We start from the raw sequence: 6,478 nt of genomic DNA, 5'->3' as shown, positions 1-6,478 counted from the left end.
AAATACATCTTCTCTTTAATTGGAAGAAGGACAACGAAACAAAACAACAAACAGACGAACGTGAAGCTATCAAAAGACTAAGTGCAAACATGCAACCTAGACACAGACAATTACCCACCAAAACCTAGTGCCTATGGCTGCCTTAAATATGGCTCCCAATCAGAGACAATTAATGACATCTGTCTCTGATTGAGAACCCTTCAGGCAACCATAGACACAGCTAGACATCTATACTAAACATAAACCCAACTACTCTAATAAACCCCCTAACCTTACAACCACCCTAGACACTACAAAAACACATACATTCACCATGTCACACCCTGACCTAACTAAAATAATAAATGAAAACAAAGATAACTAAGGCCAGGGTGTGACACATTCTTAATCAAAACAAATTTCCCACATATATTATTTAGTATATGTACAGTACAGACAAGATTAAAACAATAATAGTCTGATGGGTGACAATATTAGCCTATCACATGTGAATTATATATTATCACTGATGCCCAGCATAAGAAACAATGCCTTTTTTGGCGACTTTTTCTAATCATAGTTGCACACTTCATGTAACCTAGCCCAATGGCCTATTAAAGTGGCCAAATAACTTCTTAAAATTAAGCACATTAATCCGCTTTACAATAGGTATAGAGCCTAACTGGTATACATAAGCAGCGCGTCAGTTTCAAGTTTGGGGAAGATCATTTTCACCATAAAAATGCACTTTTATAATAAAACATTACATGCATAAACGCATTTGTAGTCACTTTTGATAATGGAGTTTTCCCGCTAATTAAACATTAGCGCTTAATTGCTTAATTCCTACTGCCGTGTGCGCATTGTGCTGCACTTATGATGTGAAGAAATAGCCTAATAGTTTATCAACATTTGAAGCTAAACATTCTGATCTGTTGCGTCAGCCTCATTGCGTAAAACTTTTTTTTTTTATGCTAGTGGTTGTATTAATTTGGGATCTATCGCATCCCACAACTGTCCCAGACTATGTTTGGAATATTTATTTCTCGTCTAGAATAGGTCAACTTTTGCACTATGGGGGATAGTAGATTTACATAGGCTAGAGCTTTTGCTGTTCGTTAGGCCTACTCATCTTATTGGCTGAAGAAAAGTAAATGTGGACAGTTCTTCCAATATCTTCAACATGCACCTCGGAATTGGATAAGGACACACGCAGTTGCATCCTCGATGTGTCTGCCTTCACTTGTAGCCTGTGAGAAAGAGCCGATCAAGTGATGGAGAGCCTTGTGAGTGAGATGAGAGATGCTTTCGAGCAGGCAGCATTTAGGAAGAAGGGCCACAAAAGGCATGGATTTTTTTTAGGGTGCATTATGGCTACACAAAGGGGATGCTGCCGGGAAATTCGAGGCATTTTCAAGTGCTTGTCAATTTGTGAATGAGAGACTGACGAAGTGTGCACAGGCTGCGCAAAAAAAACTAATCAGAGCTCATGCCTTTCAAGCAACTTTTTTCAAATCATATTAGAGTTGCATCATGCAGCCTTATAATGTAGTAAAAATCTAAACATATATCCCAACGTTTGTAGAACAACTAAAGTTACATGAATAACTCTAAATTAAGCATATAGGAATACCTATTTCTTTGTTAAACGCTCAACACAGAATAGCCGCATGTGCGCACTCCCTCAAATTGTTTGGAGAAAATATCCTTTCTATCTTACACAGCTTTGTTCAATTGTATTCTTATTACTATAAAATAATATAACATAATGCCACGAAATTCTAAGCAAATCTTGTCTGCTAAATGAACTAGTGTTGCCCACAGCCATTTGGCATAGCCAGTTTAGGACAACTCAGAGTATGCTATTCTGTTCTGCTGAAATAGACAACATTTTCTTCATATCATGCTTCCTTAGACCTGTCTAAAATAAATAATGGATTTATTGTGAAGGTGTAGGCTATATTACACGGATTTATTAGACTTTTTAAAATGTAGATGTTCCAAAGGTCAGCGTCAGTGGCTTATGTTGTGGAAGCCAGGAGATGCTAAATGTGTTTATGTTAATTAACGGCGCACCAGTTTGTTTTAAGAACTTCAACGCTGCTGGGTTTTTCACACTCAACAGTTTCCCATGTGTATCAAGAATGGTCAACCACCCAAAAGACGTCCTGCCAACTTGACACAACTGTGGGAAGCATTGGAGTCGACATGGGCCATCCCTGTGGAACGCTTTCAACACCTTGTAGAGTCCATGCCCCGATGACTTGAGGCTGAGGGGGGGTGCAAGGCAATATTAGGAAGGTGTTCCTAATGTTTGGTATACTCAGTGTATATATACAGTATATACACTGAGTGTACAAAACATTCGGAACACCCCACCCCCATCAATTCGTCTGAGCAGGGACTCTACAAGTTGTCGAAGGCGTACCACACGGATGCTGGCCTATGTTGACTCCAACCTGTCTCCTCCCCTTCATCTATACTGATTGAAGTGGATTTAACAGGTGACATCAATAAGGGTGCAGTGAAATGTGTTGCTTTACATGGTCAGCCACAGTAGTGCGGCATGCCTGGATCAAACTAGGGTGTAGTGCCTTGCTTAAGGGCACAGCGGCAGATTTTTTACCTTGTCGGCGTGGGTATTCGAACCAGCAACCTTTCAGTTTACTGGCCCAACACTAACCACAAGGTTACCTGCCACCCTATTATTGAGGCATTATTGAGGCTGCAGGGAATGCAGCAGGACTATATCCAGTTTGCACAACATGTTGAATCAGGTCATAAAAGAGTTATACTTACAGAGACTACAGTTTTTGCATTTGGAGCATGATTCACAGTACAAGTCCTTGTTGAGGTTCGTTGGGTAGAATCCCTCCTTGCAGCCACATACAATGTCACTCTTGGGCTCACAACCTTTCTTCTCCTCTTGAGATACTAGGACAAAAAAACACAGAAGAAACTGTCTGTCTCACTCCCATCGCAAAACATAAACTCCCAAGGGGAAAAATATACAGTTTCTTCTTACACGCACGCGCACGCACACACACACACACACACACACACGCACACGCGTGTATGAACAATCATTATTACACTGCGGTCCAGAAATTGACACTTGAATATGAGTGAAGAATGCGTACCTCCTATATCACATTTTTTACAGCGATGACAAGTTGACAGTTCATTTACTATCGCTGTGAATGTCTGGCCGATACATTTTCTGCATTTGGAGGTATTCATTTCTTTGTGAAAGCCTGAAAGACATGTTGAAATACAGTACAATGTATATGTATCTTCACCAGAGATGCAGAAACATTGTTTTATAGGCACTGTAATTTAATGCCTAAAATGATCCACTGTTTAACATCAAGATTGTAAACATAGTTACAGCAAAATACAATATACTGTAGATTGGAACTAATGAGCTACACTTCTGTCCATGCTCAGATTCTAATTGTGTTACTCAGTGTTGCTTACCTGCTGGACATTTGTTGCAGCTACTTTCCGGGTCATTTTTTAGCACCTCCTCTGTGCAACTCTGTGTAGAGTTGAGACTCTGTGTAGAGTTGAGACAGGCTAGCGTCAAAACCTGGCAGACAAAGGCGAGACAGAGGTTTGTTAATGATGGTGGCACATGTTAGTGGCTCTTACCGTTATACTCATATTCCTTTACATAAATGTATATATTTTGAAATGACCTTACCAATACTCTGATTTCAACATCAGATAGGTTTTTAAAGATCTGATGTCAAACCTCCAAACATGTAGGATACTTTGATCATTGGGAACACTTCATAAGTGGCCAGTCAGAATGCCTACATTGTAATTGTAACAGTGTAAAAACACTGACATGGAAATATTGCCTTCCACGTCACTGCCTTGCTAACACTAACGACAACTATTGTCACCAAACATGAAATGCTAAACATTTCAAGCATCATCATATATGAAATAATTGTCTGTCATTATAAAAAATAATCTGCTACGATATCACTTTACGTATTGGTTATGATGGCATTATATAAGCATTATGACAGGCCAATAACAATTCATCAATTCTTTAAAAAAAAACTTTTTCCTAATTAATGTACAGGAATTTTTAACAATGAAACTCTAATATACATTGAAAACAAGATTTTTATGATTCCAATAATACTTACCAACACACAGAACCACATTTTGAAAATAATTGAAATGATTAAGTGTAGGCAGTCATTTGCTTTTCTCATTTGAAATCAATGAACGTTCTTATCTCAATCGTAAAACATAACTTAAGATAAATATTAAAAAGCCTGTGACGTCCAAAAAATACAAAGTAAATCAACAAAAAATGTTGCCATCTGCCAATTTCCTAGACAGAATTCAACCAAAACAACTAAGCTGGCTCTTGATACTCTAAGATGAGTTAGAAGTAGGTCAAAGGAAGTCTATAGTGTCAGCTCTTTCAAGACTTCGGAGAACTGATGAGGCGACAGGAAACCCTGTCAGATAAAATGCCTATTTCCATTGGTGGAACAACCATACGTAAGCAAGCAGTTCTACTTAATTTTGTAAAGCTGCCATTTACTGTGCATTCGGAAAATACAAAAAAAAATGATACTTATCCACAATAATCTGCTGTGTGATGACACACTGTAACTTAATTTGTATGAATGGAATGACCCTTGCCTAGGTAGACTTGTTGCCAAGTGGGAAACCCAGGTCCGAGACCTGAAAGAGGGAGTTGCACTGTCACGATTTGCTACACTGGTGTCAGAGCGGGACGGTGCACGTGAGGCCATCGGAGAAAGATGAAGGGGGATACCTAGTCAGTTGTACAACTGAATGCATTCAACTAAAATGTGTCTTCCGCATTTAACCCAACCCTTCTAAATCAGAGATGTGCGGAGGGCTGCCTTAATAGACATCCACGTCTTCGGCACCCGGGGAACAGTGGGTTAACTGCCTTGCTCAGGGGGAGAGTGACAGATGTTTACCTTGTCAGCTCAGGGATTCAATCCAGCAACCTTTTGGTTACTGGCCCAACGCTATTACACGCCAGGCTACCTGCCGCCCCAAAGCTTGTACACATTAGGGCCTTTAAAAAATATATATGTTTACTTTAGTTTATTTAGTAAATATTTTCTTAACTCTATTTCTTGAACTGCATTGTTGGTTAAGGACTTGTAAGTAAGCATTTCACAGTACGGTCTGTTGTATTTGGCACATGTGACAAATACAATTAGATTTGATTTGATAGTGAAGCATACAATCTCTCCCAACTGGGTTAACCCTATTTGAGCTATGGTTAGTGAGTGTGCTTACAGGTTAGGAGACCCAGGTTCAAGACCTGCAAGTGGAGTTGCCCTGTCACGGGTTTCCTATGTCACTCACTTCTGACACCAGCGTAGCAAACAGTGATAGTGCAACTCCCATTGCTTGGTGTCCCAGCCTGTGTGTCAAGCCAGCCAAGATTCAGGAGTCAATTCTCCACTGATACACTGTTATGGGATTTTTGTGAATAATGACTAAAATATGTATACATTTGACTTAGAATTAAACAGAATGAGAACGCTACAGAATACTACTATATTACTGTATGAATGAATCTTATTATAATCATAATGCTGAATGTAATGTGTTCCTTGTTAGAAAGAATGGGTTTATCTTCAGACAGGCTTGAATGATGTGTCTACCCAGGGAGGGGAAAGACCTTGGGTTGGTGGCAGATTATTTAACAGGTGGCAGACAGTGATGAGAACGCTAACTGTACTGCCATTGTATCCGAGAGGAGGATGGACATTAAAACCTATGACATCATCTTTATTATATAACCTGATGTAAATTGTAATATGATCAGTACTCTTGAGAATAAACGCTATTGATTGATTGATTTTGAGACTGGTTTCTGTCCATTTAATGCTGATAAGTATCTTACAAATTCTTATGTATGGGCAGAGTGTTTTAATTGAATTGGTTGATAAACATATAGGAATTAAATTCCTTTAACATACACTTACATATTACAGGGATACTGTGTGCAATACTAGACTAAAGCATTTCATTACTCTAGTATCCCCAGGAAGGCCATCTTCACTGTCCTTGGACATTTTAATGATCAAACAATTCTATAATAAACAATAGTCATTAGGCTATAGTTACTAGTGGAACAGATAGTATGGAAAAAGTCAAGTGGCAGTGTAAACAGTTTTGGCCGTGTGATAAGCTCAAGAAGTCATTAATGTATGTATCAAAAAAATGCTTGACACATTCTCAAAATGGTGCTCACTTTTTTAGTGCGATGTAGTTGGCTTTATATTAAAGATTTGGACTTTGCTAGTCAATACCTCTTCAACGGAACATGTCAAGGTGATATAAATGTCATATACTAAACCAGCTGACGATGGAGAACTAGTTACACCCATTGTTTTTGCTGTTCCGTTTTCAAAAAAGTATTTTATGTTATTTTATGTTTTCAATTAGTTCAATTTTGTAATTTAAAAAAAATACTTCCTAAAAA

The 6,478-nt window shown here is 38.6% G+C and overlaps 1 long non-coding RNA gene across 1 annotated transcript; it reads right to left on the bottom strand.

Moving 5' to 3' along the window:
• Positions 1-2,784: 2,784 nt before the first annotated feature.
• On the bottom strand, positions 2,785-3,562 carry LOC120060861. Its single transcript, XR_005478271.1, has 3 exons — positions 3,457-3,562; positions 3,120-3,233; positions 2,785-2,913 (listed from the first exon to the last, which is right to left on the bottom strand). It is a non-coding gene; the product is annotated as an uncharacterized LOC120060861 (long non-coding RNA).
• Between the last annotated feature and the right edge of the window lie 2,916 nt (positions 3,563-6,478).

The sequence above is a fragment of the Salvelinus namaycush genome, chromosome 16 (genome assembly GCF_016432855.1).
Source record: "Salvelinus namaycush isolate Seneca chromosome 16, SaNama_1.0, whole genome shotgun sequence".
Taxonomy (NCBI): domain Eukaryota; kingdom Metazoa; phylum Chordata; class Actinopteri; order Salmoniformes; family Salmonidae; genus Salvelinus; species Salvelinus namaycush.
Note: the sequence above shows the minus strand (reverse complement) of the source record. Positions and strands in the feature narration are given on the sequence as shown.